The sequence below is a fragment of the Ranitomeya variabilis genome, chromosome 3 (genome assembly GCF_051348905.1).
Source record: "Ranitomeya variabilis isolate aRanVar5 chromosome 3, aRanVar5.hap1, whole genome shotgun sequence".
Lineage (NCBI taxonomy): Eukaryota > Metazoa > Chordata > Amphibia > Anura > Dendrobatidae > Ranitomeya > Ranitomeya variabilis.
The window spans coordinates 377,207,539-377,228,789 of record NC_135234.1 but is presented as its reverse complement, the minus strand read 5'-3'; the positions used below and the strand labels follow the sequence as shown (position 1 = coordinate 377,228,789).

At 44.2% G+C, this 21,251-nt stretch overlaps 1 protein-coding gene and 1 long non-coding RNA gene across 2 annotated transcripts in view; one reads left to right on the top strand and one right to left on the bottom strand.

The window, feature by feature from the left end:
• TMEM54 (transmembrane protein 54) overlaps positions 1-21,251 on the bottom strand; it is a 214,181-nt gene that overhangs the window by 46,228 nt on the left and 146,702 nt on the right. The window lies entirely within an intron of this gene.
• On the top strand, positions 3,604-19,683 carry LOC143816053 (uncharacterized). The gene is made up of 2 exons (XR_013223879.1): positions 3,604-3,803; positions 18,573-19,683. It is a non-coding gene; the product is annotated as an uncharacterized LOC143816053 (long non-coding RNA).

Genomic DNA, 21,251 nt, shown 5'->3' with positions numbered 1-21,251 from the left:
GGAGGGTACTGGGCAGTATTGTTGGAAGTCCATACATTGAGAGACAAGGGGAAGTCAGGTATAACAGTTAATATATCTTAGTAATACCATATAGATGGACTAACAAATGTATAATAATGAGGTGAGGAATATTACCAAAATCTAACTATACAAAAAGCTCCAACCCAATAAAAGATCACTTTAACCCTTACCCCCAAGGGTGGTTTGCATGTTAATAACTGGGCCAATTTTTACAATTTTGACCACTGTCCCTTTATGAGATTATAACTCTGGAACGCTTCAACGGATCCCGCTGATTCTGACACTGTTATCTCATGACATATTGTACTTCATGATAGTGGTAAAATTTATTTGATATTACCTGCGTTTATTTGTGAAAAAAAACGGAAATTTGGCGAAAATTTAGAAAATTTCACAATTTTACAACTTTGAATGTTTATGCCCTTAACACACAGAGATATGTCACACAAAATACTTAATAAGTAACATTTCCCATATGTCTACTTTACATCAGCACAATTTTGGAACCCAATTTTTTTTTTTTTAGGGAGTTATAAGGGTTAAAAGTTGACCATCAATTTCTCATTTTTACAACACCATTTTTTTTTAGGGACCACATCACATTTGACAGGGGCTGGCTGGCAAATTTTAGCCTGCGGGGCAAGCACACAGCAGTGGCCCATGAGTAGCGGCCCGTCCTTAGAGGGGTTGTCGGATCTTAAGCTACATGTCTATAGTCACTATGTGTGAATCCTCGTATCGTGAGCACTTTGCACTGTGAGGATTCTCTGGTGCCGGCACCTGGAACAGGTGGTCCTGTGACTGCAAGCATGCGAATATATATATATATATATATATATATATATATATATATATATATATATATATATATATATATAATCATATACACACAGACAGAGCCCCACTGTATAATCAGGAACACACACAGGGTCGGACCGGGACAAAAAAGCAGCCCTGCCACACAAACCCCACCAGCCCACATACTCAAGCACTCCCCACCCCCGATCAGTGGATTTTGCTTTACTTTGTCACGCTCTTCAACACTCCTCTTAAAGGCGTTATTTGAAGAGCCACATGTGAATGGTGCCACAGTGCACATGATTGACCACAGGTCCATTTACATGGTGCTCTTTTTGAGCTCCAGCTCTCGGGATCATGGGGGTCTCAGCGGTTGGACCCCAGCGATTGGAAAGTTCTCGGCATAGGAGATTACTTGGGATAATCCATTTAAACGGGTTTTCCAATATATACTTTTTTTATTTTCCCATAAAAAAAACTGCAAATAAAAAAACTGAAAATAACAAACTAGTATTGACCTTCCCAAAGACCGTGTATATACTCGAGTATAAGCTGACCCGAGTATAAGCCGACCCCCCTAATTTTGCCACAAAAAACTGGGAAAACTTAATGATTCGAGTATAAGCCTAGGGTGGGAAATGCAGCAGCTACCGGTCAATGTGAAAAGTAAAAATAGATACCAATAAAAGTAAAATTAATTGAGACATCAGTAGGTTAAGTGTTTTGGAATATCCATATTGAATCAGGAGCCCCATATAATGCTCCATGCAGTTTATGATGGCCCCATAAGATGTTCCATATTAAAATATGCCCCATATAATCCTGCATAAAGGTTAATAAAGGCCCCATAAGATGCTCCATAGACACATTTGCCCAATATAATGCTGCACAAATGGTGATTATGGCCCCATAAGATGCTCTATAAAGATATTTGCCCCATATAGTGCTGGACAAACCTTGATTATGGCCCTATAAGATGCTCCATACAGACACTTGCCCCATATACTGTAGTGCCCTACAAACATTAATTTTGGCCCCATCAAGACACTTGCCCCATATAGTGCTGCACAAATGTTATGGCCCCCATATAGTGCTGCACAAACATTATGGCCCCATATAGTGCTGCACAAACATTATGGCCCCATATAGTGCTTCACAAACGTTATGGCCCCATATAGTGCTGCACAAACGTTATGGCCCCCATATAGTGCTGCACAAACGTTATGGCCCCATATAGTGCTGCACAAACTTTATTGCCCCATATAGTGCTGCTCAAACATTATGGCCCCATATAGTGCTGCACAAACGTTATGGCCCCATATAGTGCTGCACAAACGTTATGGCCCCATATAGTGCGGCACAAACGTTATGGCCCCATATAGTGCTGCACAAACGTTATAGCCCCATGTAGTGCTGCACAAACGTTATGGCCCCATATAGTGCTGCACAAACGTTATGGCCCCATATAGTGCTGCACAAACGTTATGGCCCCATATAGTGCTGCACAAACGTTATGGCCCCATATAGTGCTGCACAAACGTTATGGCCCCATATAGTGCTGCACAAATGTTATGGCCCCTTATAGTGCTGCACAAATGTTATGGCCCAATATAGTGCTGCACAAACATTATGGCCCCATATAGTGCTGCACAAACATTATGGGCCCCATATAGTGCTGCACAAACGTTATGGCCCCATATAGTGCTGCACAAACATTATCGCCTCCATATAGTGCTGCACAAACGTTATGGCCCCATATAGTGCCCCATGTTATGGCCCCATTTGCTGCGATAAAAAAAAATCACATACTCACCTCTCCGTCGGTCAGGCCCCCGGCACTTTCAATAGTCACCCGCACCTCGTTCAGGCGCCACTCCATGTTAAGCACCGACGTTCAGCAGAGGGCGCGCACAAACCACGTCACCGCGCCCTCTTACCTCAGCATCACTGCTGAAGACAGATCGGCGCCCGGAACAAGGAAAGGTGACTATCGCGCAGCGCTGCGCTCCCCTCCCCGTATACTCACCTGGTTCTGGCGCTGTGCAGTCCCTACTTCCCCGATGCCGCAGCTTCTAACTGTACTGAGCGGTCACTGTTACCGCTCATTACAGTAAATGAATATGCGGCTCCACCACTATGGGAGGTGGAGCCGCATATTCATTTACTGTAATGAGCGGTACCATGTGACCGCTCAGTACAGGAAGAAGCTGAAGCTGCTGCTGCCGGCGCCGGGGAAGCCAGGGACCTGCAGGGACCGCGCCTGGACTAGGTGAGTATTTTTAGACAGCCCCCCGCTCCCCCTCCCCTGCCGACCTCTGGGTATGACTCGAGTATAAGCCGAGAGGGGGACTTTCAGCCCAAAAAAGTGGGCTGAAAATCTCGGCTTATACTCGAGTATATACGGTATATATATATATATATATATATATATATATATATATATATATATATATATTGTAAGGCAGTGACCGGTGTCATATGCGAGGGTCGCTATGTATCCCCCAGGGTGTGCTTAGAAGCATATTAGATCCGCTGGAGTGCCCTGTGCTCACAGCAGGTTTGCCTGTGAGACACAGGGAAGAATAAAGGTGAGTGTGAACTGGATCAAGTTATTTGACCCAGAAATTATTCAGGGAAACCCGGTATGGGCTTTTATTTTTGAAACGGACTGCAGGAAGGTAGTGGGGCCGCTCCGTTTCCTCCAGCCCAGATCTTATAGTGGCCCACGGCCATAGAATCTGGAGGAAAGAAAAAAAAAACCCTGCAAAGAGTTTGGGTGTGTCAGTATTGGTCTGGGAGTCAGATCTAGCAGGAGGCTTATGAGGAGCTCTTTCCGTGTGGAGCAACACGGGCCAGGCAGAGCCTGAAATGCCTGACACCCCAGCGTACACGGTGGTGTAATACGTTCACGGCAACAGATTGTGGACTGTCTTTCCTTTTCCTGGCTGCATACCGAAGGACTTGTTTGCTTATTTGTCCAGTGTGTGAGTATGCTATGAAATAAACAAGACTTATTTTGAACTTTATATGGGTCACTGCCTACTCACTGCACAGCAAGGACATTGCTGCATCACAATATACACAGGAGGAGTGGTACTGTGCAGTGTATATATACAGGACAGGAGAAGTGGTACTGTGCAGTGTATATATAAAGGACAGGAGGAGTGGTACTGTGCAGTGTATATATACAGGACAGGAGGAGTGGTACTGTGCAGTGTATATATAAAGGACAGGAGGAGTGGTACTGTGCAGTGTATATATACAGGAGGAGTGGTACTGTGCAGTGTATATATACAGGACAGGTGAAGTGGTACTGTGCAGTGTATATATAAAGGACAGGAGGAGTGGTACTGTGCAGTGTATATATACAGGACAGGAGGAGTGGTACTGTGCAGTGTATATATACAGGACAGGAGGAGTGGTACTGTGCAGTGTATATATACAGGACAGGTGAAGTGGTACTGTGCAGTGTATATATAAAGGACAGGAGGAGTGGTACTGTGCAGTGTATATATACAGGACAGGAGGAGTGGTACTGTGCAGTGTATATATACAGGACAGGAGGAGTGGTACTGTGCAGTGTATATATACAGGACAGGAGGAGTGGTACTGTGCAGTGTATATATACGGAATAAGGCCACATTCACATGTTTAGTATTCGGTCAGTATTTTACCTCAGTATTTGTAAGCCAAAACCAGGAATGGGTGATAAATACAGAAGTATTGACGTATTTCTATTATACTTTTCCTCTGATTGTCCCACTCCTGGTTTTGGCTTACAAATACTGATTAAAATACTGAACAAATACTGACCGTGTGAACGTGGGCTTAATACAGGTACTCATTAGGGTGGAATCACACAGGGATATGGCATCGGATGTGATATGCCAATGATACTCGGCTCTTGCTCTGCTGTGAGCGTGATCCGAGTGTCAGTGCTCCAATGCTCTCGCAGCACAGGTGTGGAGGAGACGGAGAAATTAATTTCTCTATCTCCTTAATGGTCTGTCTCGCTGTGTATCGGACTGCAACATCTGCCGAGAAAAAAAAAAAAACGATTGCAAAAAGGACAGCAAGTGAGAAGAAAATCGTACCACTTTTGTGGAAAATGGAACCGATCCTTTTTTTATACTCTTTATTAGCCCATGTGGCAACATTTCACTTCCATATCAGAGAAATGTTCAGTTATGGATCCAAATTGTTGCCATATGGGCCAATAAAGAGTCCACTACTTTTCTCACAATTAATCGGAGTGATAGATACACACACATACATAATAAGAATAGATACTAAGAATTACACCATTTATGCAGGACAGTAGTAGTATACACAGCTTCACAATATACAGTATATACTTGAGTATAAGTTGACCCGAGCATAAGCCGAGGCACCTAATTTTGCCACAAAAAACTGGCAAAACTTATTGACTCGAGTATACATTGTCCCCACATCCATGTCCTTGTCTGCATGGCTCTTTATACCCGTCCTTGTCTGCATGGCTTCTTATACCCGTCCTTGTCTGCATGGCTCCTTATACCCGTCCTTGTATGCATGGCTCCTTATCCCCGTCGTTGTATGCATGGCCTCCTTATCCCCGTTCTTGTATGCATGGCCTCCTTATCCCCGTCCTTGTATGCATGGCTCCTTATCCCTGTTCTTGTCTGCACGGTTATAATATAAAAAAACAAACAAAAAAAAAACCACACATCCTACTTACCTTCCCTGCATGCCCTCGCAGCATCTCGTTCCGACGCCAGCAGCTCCTGTGGCCGGGTGATCACGTGTCCTCCGCTCATAAAGGTAATGAATATTTACTCCACGCCTATGGAAGTGGGGAGGGGTGAATACTCATTATCTTAATGAGCAGGGACACATGATCGCTTGGCCTGAAGAGCTGCTGGTGCAAGAACGAGATGCAGCGAGGGTGCGCAGGGAAGGTAAGTATGATGTGTGCTGGAAGCCGGCGACTGTGACTGTGCACGCTATAAGAGAAATTAATATTCACTGCCAGCGCAGTGAATATTAATTTCTCTTTAGCAGCGGCACAGGTTTTAGCCGCAGGCTCCTGCCTCTGTTACCCGCTGCTCCCCCTCCGTCTTTTTGGGACAATGACTCGTGTATAAGCCGAGGGGGGCGTTTTCAGCACACAAAAAACATGCTGAAAAACTTGGCTTATACCTGAGTATATACGGTATACTACAATCTATTATATACACAGCTGCATATGATGTACCGTGTTAATATAGAGCGATGTATATATTATATAGTGTAGAGATGTGGCACTGTATATATAGTGTGAATTCCACACTATATACATAGCGCCATACTATATAAACATCTCTACACTAATATATATATATATATATATATATATATATATATATATATATATATATACAGTTAGGTCCATATATATTTGGACAGAGACAACATTTTTCTAATTTTGGTTATAGACATTACCACAATGAATTTTAAACAAAACAATTCAGATGCAGTTGAAGTTCAGACTCTCAGCTTTCATTTGAGGGTATCCACATTAAAATTGGATGAAGGGTTTAGGAGTTTCAGCTCCTTAACATGTGCCACCCTGTTTTCAAAGGGACCAAATGTAATTGGACAGATTCAAAAATTTTAAATAAAATGTTCATTTTTAGTACTTGGTTGAAAACCCTTTGTTGGCAATGATTGCCTGAAGTCTTGAACTCATGGACATCACCAGACGCTGTGTTTCCTCCTTTTTGATGCTCTGTCAGGCCTTCACTGCGGTGGTTTTCAGTTGCTGTTTGTTTGAGGGCCTTTCAGTCTGAAGTTTAGTTATATATATATATATACACACACACATTAAAATATATATAGTGAATGTGTATATATGTATATCTGTGCGTGTGTGTATATATATGTATATATATATAATTAACACACACACACACACACACACACACACACACACACACACACACACACACACACACACCGCAGTTTCACCTATATTAACATGTATACACATCAATAGCCGTATTCCCTGTCCAGTGATTACATACAGTATACACAGCAGTATCACATATATTGTATATACATTATATAGGTGCAACTGCTGTATATATATTAAAAACAAATTCATGATGGGACTCACCCAGGTCCCTGAGATGGGGGGGAGGTCGGGAGGATGAAGAGCTGAGGGTGGTCGGTTCCTGTACACTGTGTCCAGCGTCGGCAGTGAAGAGGAGAGGATCCCAGGTATTGGTGAGCACTGCAGTCTTCTCTGACGCTGGTACAGGCCGACCAGCGTCAGACACAGTCAGGGGGAGGCGCGCCGGCCTTTTCAAATATCTCCGTGAGCGCGTGTGGTCTCCTGCTTGCGCTGGCAAGGGCAGCAGAGCTGACGAGCACATGCAAAAAAGGACTGTGGCCGTGCTCGCACACTAACGTGGGCCGCCACGGCCTTGTCAGCGCGGGCAACAGGACCTCAAGATTTAAAGGGCCGGCTGTTATGGACTGGTAATGTAGGAGCGACATGCGACTGCTCTGAGCAGGTGGTAACTATACAGACCGCAGTTCCTGATCTTAACACAACACTAGCAGTAGCCATGGGATGTTCCTGTCACTCCCTGGACACCTCGTCACAGCCGGAGAACTAGCTACCCCTAAAGGTAGGAAAAGGAAAGCTATCTTGCCTCAGAGAAGATCCCCAAAGGATAGGACAGCCCCCCACAAATATTGACTGTGAGAGGAGAAGGAAATGACATACGTAGTATGAAACAAGATTTAGCAAAGGAGGCCACTTCTAGCTAGCTAGATAGATAGTACAGGAAAGAACACTGTGCGGTCAGTAATAAAAACTAGAAAAAGTCCACCGCAGAGATATGCAAAAATCTCCACACCTGACTAAAGGTGTGGAGGGCAAAATCTGCAGCCCAGAGCTTCCAGCTTAGCTGAATAGATCCATACTGATAAACTGGACAAATGAGCAAAACATAGAATGTGCTGAACAATGAAGTCCACAACAAATGGACTGCAAAAGGACAAGCAAGGACTTATCTTTGCTGAACTGGACAGTGTCAGGGAAATCCAAAAGAGCAGTGGCTCCAAGCAGGAACAATTGACAACTGGCATTGATTGAGGGATAAGGCCAGACTAAAATAGCCAAGCCAGAAAGACGACCAGTGGAAGCAGCTGCTGATGCTAAATCCAAGAAGCAGCTATACCACTCAAAACCACAGGAGGGAGCCCAAGAGCAGAATTCACAAAAGTGCTACTTACAACCACCGGAGGGAGCCCAAGAGCGGAATTCACAACAGCCGGCTGCCGGGAAGACGCGACCGCGCACTACAGGTGCGCTATGTATTAAAATCGCTGTCGGTCTTCCAGCGGCCCTGGGCAGCTGCTCAGGCACCGGCCCGGGGGGATATGCATTCCTGCCACCCGGCCCAGCCCGCCCCTGACATTTGAAGTCACTTTGAGGGGTCTATATGATAGAAAATAACCAAGTGTGACACCATTCTAAAAACTGCACATCTCAAGGTACTCAAAACCACATTCAAGAAGTTTATTAACCCTTCAGGTGTTTCACAGGAATATTTGGAATGTTTAAAAAAATATACATTTAACTTCCTTTCACAAAAAATTTAATTCAGCTTCAATTTGTTTTATTTTACCAAGGGTAACAGGAGAAATTGGACCGCAAAAGTTGTACAATTTGTCCTGACTGTGCTGATACCCCGTATGTGGGGGTAAACCGCTGTTTGGGTGCATGGTAGAGCTCGGAAGGGAAGGAGCGCCATTTGACTTTTCAATGCAAAATTGACTGGAATTGAGATGAGACGCCATGTCGCATTTGGAGAGCATCTGATGTGCCTAAACATTGAAACCCCCCACAAGTGACAACATTTTGGAAAGTAGACCCCCTATGGAACTTATCTAGATGTGTTGTGCAAACTTTGAACCTCCAAGTGTTTCACTACAGTTTATAACGCAGAGCCGTGAAAACAAAAAAATTTTTCCCCCACAAAAATTACTTTTTAGCCCCCAGTTTTGTATTTTCCCAAGAGTAACAGGAGAAATTAGACCCCAAAAGTTGTTGTCCAATTTGTCCTGAGTACGCTGATACCCCATATGTGGGGGGGAACCACCGTTTGGGCGCATGGCAGAGCTCGGAAGGGAAGGCGCGCCGTTTTGGATTGGTCTGCAGGCGTCACGTTGCATTTGCAGAGCCCCTGATGTACCTAAACAGTAGAAACCCCCCCACAAGTGACCCCCATATTGGAAACTAGACCCCCCCCAAGGAACTTATCTAGATGTGTTGTGAAAACTTTGAAGCCCCAAGTGTTTCACTACAGTTTATAACACAGAGCCGTGAAAATAAAAATTATTTTTTTTCCACAAAAATTACTTTTTTAGCTCCTGGTTTTGTATTTTCCCAAGAGTAACAGAAGAAATTGGACCACAAAAGTTGTTACCCAATTTGTCCTGAGTTCGCTGATACCCCATATGTTGGGGTAAACCTCCTGTTTGGGCGCACGGGAGAGCTCGGAAGGGAAGGAGCACTGTTTTACTTTTTCAACGCAGAATTGGCTGGAATTGAGATCGGACGCCATGTCGCGTTTGGTGCCTAAGCAATGGAAACCCCCAATTCTAACTGAAACCCTAACCCCTAACCCTAATCCCAACCATAACCATAGTCACACCCCTAACCCTAATCCCAACCCTAATCCGAACCGTAAATGTAATCCAAACCCTAACTTTAGCCCCTAACCCTAACCCTAATGGGAAAATGGAAATAAATACATTTTTAAAAATTGTATTATTTTTTCCTAACTAAGTGGGTGATGAAGGGGGGTTTGATTTACTTTTATAGTGTTTTTTTTTTGCGGATTTTTATGATTGGCAGCCGTCACACACTAAAAGACGCTTTTTATTGCAAAAAATATTTTTTGCGTCTCCACATTTTGAGAGCTATAATTTTTCCATATTTTGGTCCACAGAGTCATGTGAGGTCTTCTTTTTTGCGGGACGAGTTGACGTTTTTATTGGTACCATTTTCGGGCACGTGAAATTTTATAATCGCTTTTTATTCTGATTTTTGTGAGGTAGAATGAACAAAAAACAGCTATTCATGAATTTCTTTTGAGGGGGCGCTTATACAGTTCCACGTTTGGTAAAATTGATAAAGCAGTTTTAGAACGATTACAGCGATACCTCATTTATATTTTTTTTATGTTTTGGCGCTTTTATACGATAAAAACTATGTTGTATAAAAAAATAATTATTTTTGCATCGCTTTATTCTGAGGACTATAACTTTTTTTTTTTTTTGTTGATGACACTGTATGACATTTTCAGCGGTACCATGATTATTTATATCCGTCTTTTTGATCGCGTGTTATTCCACTTTTTGTTTGGCTGCATGATAATAAAGCGTCGGTTTTTGCCTCGTGTTTTTTTTTTTTTTTTTTTTTTTTTTTACGGTGTTCACTGAAGGGGTTAACTAGTGGGACAGTTTTATAGGTCGGGTCGTTACGGAGGCGGCGATACTAAATATGTGTACTTTTATTGTTTTTTTATTTATTTAGATAAGGAAATGTATTTATTGGAACAATATATATACAGTAAAGACCAAAAGTTTGGACACACCTTCTCATTTAAAGATTTTTCTGTATTTTCATGACTATGAAAATTATACATTCACACTGAAGGCATCAAAACTATGATATGATAACATATGTGGAATTATATACTTAACAAAAAAGTGTGAAACAACTGAAATTATGTCTTATATTCTAGGTTCTTCAAAGTAGCCTCCTTTTGCTTTGATGACTGCTTTGCACACTCTTGGCATTCTCTTGATGAGCTTCAAGAGGTAGTCACCGGGAATGGTTTTCACTTCACAGGTGTGCCCTGTCAGGTTTAATAAGTGGGATTTCTTACAAGGTGGATATAGTGATATCACTGGCGCACAACACTGATGCCCACTGAGTAGGTGGGGGTGGCTAGTGCGAACACCCAGCTGCTGGTATTATCAGAAAATGTGCCAATTCTGTAAAGATGAATAGATACAAAAATAAATAATACCGCGCTTGGGTGATTGGAATAGTCTAGCCTCGTAGAGGTGCAAACAACTACCAAGGTGCAATGGTCGATTGTAGAAATGAAATAAAGTGAAAACAACTCCTGCGAGTAGTGATACAAATCACAATCAATACAAATGCGTGATAAAACGACCAGCAATAAAAAAATTTTTTTTGGATGGATATTTGGGTTAGACTGTCTTACCCCTAAGGGCCTAAATCATGAACTTGAATTGCACGCATTCTAATGGAACATGCGCGCGTTCAAGTAAAAAAGAAAAAAAAAAAAAATGTTATTGCTGGTCGTTTTATCACGCATTTTAACTATCTATAATATAACGCTGGGAGCGTCACTCTGTCCGAAGCCTTTATAGACTGCGCAAGCGCAAGCACCGGCGCAGTCTGGACCCCACAGAGTGACGCTCCCAGGAGATCGCGGTATGCGTAAGCGCTGAACGCACACCGCGATCTCCAACGGAGAAGCAGGGACGAGCCAGGAGGGTGAGTATGCAATACTTACCTGTCCCGTTCCACCGACGCGATTCCAGGCCATGAATGTCCCCCTGCTCCCTGAATCGGCGCCTGCGCAGTCCGCGCTTTCCGGCGCCATTTTCTTGAAGACGCACTGCGTGTCTTCAAGAAAATGGCGCCAGAAAGCGCGGACGCCTGTGATGTTCAGTTCACATCATGTGACTGAACAGTCACAGCCAGAGGACCAGGAAGACGGAGCGGTTGAACGCGGGACAGGTAAATATAGCAAGTGCCGGGGGCCTGAGCTAGCGGCGACTCCGGCACCTGACCCCCACAGCGCGCCGGTGTCCCCGTCTGCTCAGGCCCCCAGCACAGCCGCCCGCACTCTCAGCACCACCACGCACACTCACCACCGCCACGCACAGCCGCCCGCACTCACCACCGCCATGCACAGCCACCCGCACTTACCACCGCCACGCACAGCCGCCCGCACTCAGCACAGCCGCCCGCACTCAGCACAGCCGCCCGCACTCAGCACAGCCGCCCGCACTCAGCACAAGCACTCAGCACAGCCGCCCGCACTCAGCACAAGCACTCAGCACAGCCGCCCGCACTCAGCACAGCCGCCCGCACTCAGCACGGCCGCTAGCACTCGGCACCACCGCCACGCACAGCCACAAGCACTCAGCACAGCCGCCCGCACTCAGCACCACCGCCACGCACAGCCACAAGCACTCAGCACAGCCGCCCGCACTCAGCACAGCCGCACTCGGGCAGTAGAGCCGGAGAGAGAAAGATGGGAGCAACATATGGCAGAATGGAAACAGGATGCGAGCAGCACATGACAGAATGATTGTGCACGATGGGAGCAGCACATGACAGGATGGGGGTGCAGGATGGGAGCAGCACATGACAGAATGGGGGCACAGGATGGGAGCATCACATGACAGGATGGGGGCACAGGATGGGAGCAGCACATGACAGAATGGGGGCACACACATGAAAGGATGGGGGTGTAGGATGGAGCAGCATATGACAGGATGGGGGCGCAGGATGGGAGCACATGACAGGATGGGGATGCAGGATGGAGCAGCACATGACAGGATGGGGGTGCAGGATGGGAGCACATGACAGGATGGGGATGCAGGATGGAGCAGCACATGACAGGAAGGGAGAGCAAGATGAGAGCAGCACATACCAGGATGGAGGCCATACACCAATATAAATGCTCGCCACCCGGGCGTAGAACGGGTTCAATAGCTAGTTCACTATAAGCAGAGTATTCCCAATTCCCAATGTTACAGTCCACATGCATCTACACGGAGACATAGTGGACATATGGGTTTTTACATTTTTTTTTAATATATTTGTATTTTTATGTGTATTTATATGGTCTTGAGTTTACACTCATTTTAACGGCTTATTTTAATGGCGCACCACCTTGCTTACGGCTGACAGATGAGAGGTGGTAGTAAAACGCCACATCTGCAGTTTAGAGGTGTTTTTATTAATAAAGAAATTATTCACATATATTTAGGGCTAAATGTACGTTTAGTTTGATATGGAGTTTTTGCACGTGATCTATGGACCCAGTTACTGTATATGGGCTTGAGTAACTGTTGTGAATTCCGTTCTCGAACTCCCTCCTGTGGTCATGAATGGTACTTCGGCGAGTTCTGTCCGTGGACTCCCTCTGGTGGCTGTGAGTGGAACTGCTGGTTCTGAGGTTGCTTCCTCAGCTGCCCTCGTTTGCGGCTAGGCTGGCTTCTCTATTTAACTCCACTCAGATCGTTACTTCATGCCAGCTGTCAATGTATCAGTACTGGTTCAGATCTCTCTCGGATCTTTCTGATGACCTGTCTACTCCAGCAGAAGCTAAGTCCCTGCTAGTTCATTTGTTGTTCATTGTGTACTGAATATATTTCTTAGTATTTGCTAAGTTCTAGTCCAGCTTGCTAACATGTTATTTCCTTGCTAGCTGGAAGCTCTGGGTTTCAGAGTGGCACCTCCACACCGTGAGTCAGTGCGGGGGTCTTTTTGCACACTCTGCATGGCTTTTTGTAGTTTTTTTGTGCTGACCGCATAGATCCCTTTCCTATCCTCAGTCTATTTAGTAAGTCTGGCCTCCTTTGCTGAAACCTGTTTCATTCCTGTGTTTGTGACTTTCCTCTTAACTCACAGTCAATATATGTGGGGGGCTGCCTTTTCCTTTGGGGAATTTCTCTGAGGCAAGGTAAGGCTTATTTTCCTATCTTTAGGGGTAGTTAGCTCTTAGGCTGTGAAGAGGCGTCTAGGGAGAGTTAGGTACGCTCCACGGCTATTTCTAGTTGTGTGTTATAGGATTAGGATTTGCGGTCAGCAGAGATCCCACTTCCCAGAGCTTGTCCTGTCGTCTAGTTTAACCATCAGGTCATTCCAGGTGCTCCTAACCACCAAGGGTCATAACAAGTAACATGGTTTATCAGGCATACATATTGGGGCAACCAGGACACTATAGGGGGTCCGGTATTGCGGTATGGCAGATGGCCGTTTCTTCAGACTAATATGCGTTCAGTCTAGTGGGGCGGGCTCTCAAGTCCAAAGGGGCGGGCACATAGGTGTAGCGAAAGTACATATACAAGAGGAGCTCTCATTCAGATCTTCAACCCTGAGGAAGAAGGGCGCTTTTCCCTTCGAAACACGTCGGTCAGCTTTGTGACCTTGTTGAGGTTCCGTCCGGCTTGTGAAGTCACACGCTGCTCAGCAGCGTCGGCCATTTTTTTCCTTCAGTGCAACCAGGGATGCCTCCGGCTGGGACGTTCCCTGGCTCTACACTGAGCAGCAACTTTCCACATTGGTCGCTACTGTACCAGCACATGTGCGCCCACCCTACCATCTGCAAGCCACTCTTGCCCCTTTTTCTGCTGCGGCTATTGGAGTGACACTGCGCACCACCACCGGCACTGACCACGAGCATATTGGTGGCAACTCAGCGCAGCATATGCTATTCTGCCAGCTGCACTTCAACACGGTAGGAGTCCTATGCATTTAAAGTTGTATTAACAGTGTTTAAGGGCAGTACATTTTTCTAAATATCCATACTGTCGGGAGGGATATAGATGTGTTTATATAAATGCACATTGCAAGTGCTAAGTATATGATAGCAAACAAACTATTTGTATCACTACTCGTAGGAGTTGTTTTCACTTTATTTCATTTCTACAATCGACCATTGCACCTTGGTAGTTGTTTGCACCTCTACGAGGCTAGACTATTCCAATCACCCAAGCGCGGTATTATATATTTTTGTAAGTGGGATTTCTTGCCTTATAAATGGGGTTGGGACCATCAGTTGTGTTGTGCAGAAATCTGGTAGATACACAGTTGATAGTCCTACTGAATAGACTGTTAGAATTTGTATTATGGCAAGAAAAAAGCAGCTAAGTAAAGAAAAACGAGTGGCCATCATTACTTTAAAGGGAACCTGTCGCCCCCAAAACCGAAGGTGAGCTAAGCCCACCAGCATCAGGGGCTTATCTACAGCATTCTAGAATGCTGTAGATAAGCCCCCGATGTATCCTGAAAGATAAGAAAAAGAGGTTAGATTATACTCACCCACTCTTGCTGTAGATGAGCCCCTGATGCTGGTGGGCTTAGCTCACCTCGATTTTGGGGGTGACAGGTTCCCTTTAAGAAATGAAGGTCAGTCAATCCGAAAAACGGGGAAAACTTTGAAAGTGTCCCCAAGTGCAGTTGCAAAAACCATCAAGCGCTACAAAGAAACTGGCTCACATGAGGACCGCCCCAGGAAAGGAAGACCAAGAGTCACCTCTGCTTCTGAGGATAAGTTTATCCGAGCCACCAGCCTCAGAAATTGCTGGTTAACAGCAGCTCTGATTAGAGACCAGGTCAATGCCACACAGAGTTCTAGCAGCAGACACATCTGTACAACAACTGTTAAGAGGAGACTTTGTGCAGCAGGCCTTCATGGTAAAATAGCTGCTAGGAAACCACTGTTAAGGACAGGCAACAAACAGAAGAGACTTGTCTGGGCTAAAGAACACAAACAATGGACATTAGACCAGTGGAAAGCTGTGCTTTGGTCTGATGAGTCCAAATTTGATATCTTTAATTCCAACCACTGTGTCTTTGTGCGACGCAGAAAAGGTGAACGGATGGACTCTACATGCCTGGTTCCCACCGTGAAGCATGGAGGAGGAGGTGTGATGGTGTGGGGGTGCTTTGCTGGTGACACTGTTGGGGATTTATTCAAAATTGAAGGCATACTGAACCAGCATGGCTACCACAGCATCTTGCAGCGGCATGCTATTCCATTTCCTTTGCGTTTAGTTGGACCATCATTTATTTTTCAACAGGACAATGACCCAAACACACCTCCAGGCTGTGTAAGGGCTATTTGACCAAGAAGGAGAGTGATGGGGTGCTACACCAGAAGACCTGGCCTCCACAGTCACCAGACCTGAACCCAATCAAGATGGTTTAGGGTGAGCTGGACCGCAGAGTGAAGGCAAAAGGGCCAACAAGTGCTAAGCATCTCTGGGAACTTCTTCAAGATTGTTGGAAGACCATTCCCGGTGATTACCTCTTGAAGGTCATCAAGAGAATGCCAAGAGTGTGCAAAGAAGTCATCAAAGCAAAAGGTGGCTACTTTGAAGAACATAGAATATAAGACATAATTTCAGTTGTTTCACGCTTTTTTGTTAAGTATATAATTCCACGTGTTAATTCATAGTTTTGATGCCTTCAGTGTGAATGTACAGTTTTCATAGTCATGAAAATACAGAAAATTCTTTAAATGAGAAGGTGTGTCCAAACTTTTGGTCTGTACTGTATTTTTTTTATTTAGGTTTTTTTTTTTTTTTCCAAGTGTAAATATATATTTTTTTTTAACTTTTTTACATTGCCCCAGGGGGGGACAATATGCTTTAGTGACAGATCGCTGATCTGACACTTTGCAGTGTACTGTGTCAGATCAGCGATCACACAGGCACTGCAGAAAGCTTGCCGGCACCTGCTCTGAGCAGGCGCTTGCAAGCCACCTCCCTATAGGACCCGGAAGGCCCCCCGTGGCCATTTTGGATCCGGGCCTGCAGGGAAGAGGAGGTAGGAGACCCTCGGAGCAACGCAATCACATCGCGTTGCTCCGAGGGTCTCAGGGAAGCATGCAGGGAGCCCCCTCCCTGCGTGAGGCTTCCCTGTGCCGTCTAAACGCTGCGATCATCTTTGATCGCAGTGTGCTGGGGGTTAATGTGCCAGGAGCGGTCCTTGATCACTCCTGGCACATAGTGCTGGATGTCAGCTGCGATAGTCAGCTGACACCAGGCCCCGATCGGTAATGACGTACTATCCCGTCGGTGGTCATACGGGCCCATACCACCTCGACGGGATAGTACGTCATATGTCAGAAAGGGGTTAATTTATCACAATTAAAACAAAATATCACTCTTGTTTCTGGGATATACAAATAATGTTGGCCTGAGTGAATTTGGTTATCCACTAGTATACCAGTTAAACTAGAGGACTGAGTAGGTCGGGATACAGGGCAAAGGAAGACCGCAAGCACGCAAGATTCGGCGCCTCCGCTTACCATCATCTAACCCTAGAGGATCCTATAAAGTCCTGCACTCATAAATAGTCACCCCTAATCTGGATGAATTTGAGAATGCAAAAGGACAAACTATCCATAAATATAGTGACTATCACAGAGTAAGTCATACGTAATTAAATGTAATGTAGCATGTTGTATTTCCAATGTTGATCATTAGGCTACTTTTTCAAGTGTGTTCTTTCCATTTCTTATGATTATATTGAGACAAACTGAAATCTGTGATATTCTTATCACCATGTATCTTACATAGCAAAAGAGAAATCTTGCGGTCTGATGAACTGTGCAGACTGTGCATCTGTAGCACAAAAGGATGACTTTTGTGGCGTATTAACAGCGAGATGGAGGAAGCACAGCCAAGATAATGCACAACATGTGGGAGATGCATCACTGTTGGGAGGCAGCCAAATTGGTCCTTTTAGGGGAAAAATAATATTTTGTGTAGGTCTGAAAAACAGGAAAAAGTGGCTTATGAATGTAATTCTGTGTTTCCAGATTTTAAGCATTACAAATAATGGTGGAAAACATCTGAATAATAGAATAAATGTTGGCCACATGCATATTCAAAAGAGAAGCCTCTCTGAATAGGTGCTCAAAGAGATTGCGAGAAGCCTCTTTATTGTATATTGCACAATGTGATGCATATCCTGACATGTTTTTCTAGGAGCATCATATACATGCTATAGAGGTGGAAGTAAAGGTACCTTCACACTCAGCAACTTTACAACGAGAACGACAACAATCCGTGATGTTGCAGCGTCCTGGTTAGCGATCTCGTTGTGTTTGACACGCAGCAGCGATCTGGATCCCTCTGTGCCATCGCTGGTCGGAGCTAGAAGTCCAGAACTTTATTTGGTCGTCAGGTCGGCGTGTATCGTCGTGTTTGACAGCAAAAGCAACGACGCCAGCAATGTTTTACATGGAGCTAACGACCTATGAGAACGATAAGTGAGTCACCGTTATGTCACAGGATCGCTCCTGCATCGTTGTGGAGCTGCTGTGTTTGACGTCTCTACAGCGACCTAAACAGCGACGCTGCAGCAATCGGCTCGTTGTCTATATCGCTGCAGCGTCGCTGAGTGTGACGGTACCTTAACACATGACTCACCGGAGCATCAGACCTGTAAACTTGATTCAATGGCAGTTGCTTCCTATGTAGACACAAACTGTAAGTCTGCATAGAAGCTATGTACACAAATGGTAGGATTTATTTATTTAACCGTCCTTCAGGAACAACTGATCTGACAGGCACAACTCTTTCCGTTTAATTTCTCCTTCCCCACCAGATTGTCAGGAAATCCCCCACCCCTCAATACCTTCCTGACTCAGTCTTGATGCTTTGTGAAAGCTGATATAGGAGAGCAGATATAACTGCTGGCTTCTCAGGCACATTGTTCCTGAACACGTCACACTATATATATTGGTATTTTATGTTTTTAGTCATCACTATTGTTAATTTAGCTTGTTTTGTGAATGGCTAGATCAAATTTTGTGGATTTTTCATAGAAATAAGAAAGGTTTTCAAATGAAAGTGTTCTTCTCAGGCACATTGTTCTCTAACATATGATAATATGTTATATATATATATATATATATAATAATCTCTTGCTTCAGATTATCTGCTGAAATGGAGAGGAAAATGTATGATTTGTCAAAACCCATTCATGTTGATGAAGTGAAGACGCTGTTAGATGATGATGATGCAGACCCCACACTGCATGAGGATTTAGGAGAAGAAAGTGAGATTGATTCTCAATGATGAGGTGGAAGTATGTGAAGTTGATTCTGAAACAGAGCAGGATGGTGAGAGTGTTGAAGATGAAGAAGATCTAGAAACACATTATATGGGAAGAGATTTAAAAAATGGAGTAATAAGCCACCCATGCAAACTAAACCTAGGGAACCTCAAAACATTCTCACTCACTTTCCAGCAGTTAAAAGAACAGCAAGGAATGCTAAAACTGCAGCTGAATGCTGGAATAGTTTATTCACAGATAACATTCTGGACTCTATTGTCACATACACAAATCAATATGTAGACATTATAAAGGACAAGTTCATCTGCAACAGAATCATCAAGCCCACAGATGAAATAGAACGGAGGGATTTTTTAGATTATTACTTGCAGGCACTTATAGGGCACATCGCCAAAGTTTGGAGGAACTTTGGGGTATAGATGGTAATTCAAGATTCTAATTCGTTGCCTTCGGTTTGACGACAGAACTTCCCGAACACAACGTACAACATATCACCGACTCGCTCCAATTCCCGATTTATTCAAAAAATTTGTTGAAAACTGTAAGAAAACCTCTTGCCCTGGAGAGAATGTCACTATTGACAAAAAGATCCCTGGTTTTCATGGCAGGTGTGCATTTCATCAATAAATTCCATCAAAGCCTAGCAAATAAAGAATTAAAATGTATGCCCTTTGTGATGCCACGAATACCTACACATACAACCTTGAAATTTATGCAGGAAAAGAGCCAAAAGGCACTATAAAAATGTATAATAATAATAATAATAAAAAAAAGGCCTATACCATGTCAGAAGCAAACCCAGTGATGTTGAGAAAAGAATGACTGAGTCCTTATTTGGATCAGGTTGCAATATAACAGCTGACAATTGGTTTTTATATTGTGATCTGATTGATAATCTGAAAATGCATAATCTTTCATATGTAGGTAATGTAAAAAAAAAAAAAAAGAATTGCCGCCACAGTTTGTAAATGTGAAATGGAGAAAACAGTAAAGCAGTATGTTTGCATTCAGTAATGGAAAGGTTTTGGTTTCCTCTGTACCGTGCAAAAAGAAAAATGTAATTCTTTTCTCAATGCTTCATGATGATGATGTCATTAATCCTGGGTGTGAAGAACAAAAAAACCCCAGAAATAATTATTTTATCATTAATATATTAATCATTTTATAACTCAACCAAAGGGGGTGTTGATACAGCTGATCGGATGTGCTCTGCTTTCAGGGTCAGCAGAAACTCCAGGTGCTGGCCAATGGTCATATTTTTCACTATGTTAGATTTGGGTGGTATTAATTCATACGTGATTTACCTGTAAACCAGCTTGAACTACTCCATAGAAGAGCCTATTTGAAAAAATTGGCCCATGTACTAGTGCTTGGAGAGATACCCAGGAGAAGTATGAAAACTATCGGTATCCCCTCTAGCAGGGCCGGACTGGGACAAAAAAGCAGCCCTGCCACACAAACCCCTCCAGCCCACATACTATAACACTCCCCCCCCCACCCCCACCCCCACCCCCGATCAGTGGATTTTGCTATACTTTGTCGTGCCCTTCAACACTCCTCTTAAAGGTGTTATTTGAAGAGCCACATGTGAGTGACGCCGCAGTGCGCATGATCGACCACAGAAAGGTCCATTTACATGGTGCTTTTTAGAGCTCCAGTTCTCGTGATCATGGGGGTCTCAGCGGTCAGACCCCAGCGATTGGAAAGTTCTCAGGATAGGAGATTACTTGGGATAATCCATTTAAATGGGTTTTCCAATATCGATATACCTAATTTGGACGTGCCCGTGTGTCTGTGCACAATGAGTCATCTACAGCTGAACAGTAGCTTAGGTATCCATAGTTACTACCACTAGCTAACTGCGTGAGCGTAACCATGGATACCTAAGGAGAGGAGATCTCCCTGGTGGCGAGTTAAGGCATAGGCCTTTTTTGAACTTTAGCCTGTGAGGCAACACTGTGAGGCAACATTGTGAGACCACACTGAGGCAACACTGTGAGGCAACATTGCAAAGATGGATCAAATTAAGCGCGCTGCTGCACGTAGAGAAACAAATCACATACGGATGCGTAACCTGCGTCTTAATGAAACAGAAGACAAACAAAATTGACGAACTGCTCATGCAGCCCGACAGAGGGCAGCCAGAGCAAGAGAGAGAATTAATTTAATCACGTAGAGCATCTAATACTGCACGACAACAAGCAACACGCAATGCACAAAGTGATACACATATCTCACAAAAAAGAAAACAAGATAGAATACGTGTCCCAAATGCAAGAGCCACTCGACGACGGCAAGTTACATTTGCCACTAGAGGACTTCTCAATCAAATTGATCTGACACGTATTGAAAAGCACTATGCTGGCGAACTGATATTTCGATTTCAGTTCTGCCAATCTAAAAATTTAAAAGACGAAATGGCGCAGGACAAAACATTCCCTTCCTGCTGCAAGAGAGGGTGCACCCAATTACGTCCCATTCGTATGGATGATCAATTAGTCAAGTTGATGAAAGGAGAGCATCAGCACTCCAATAA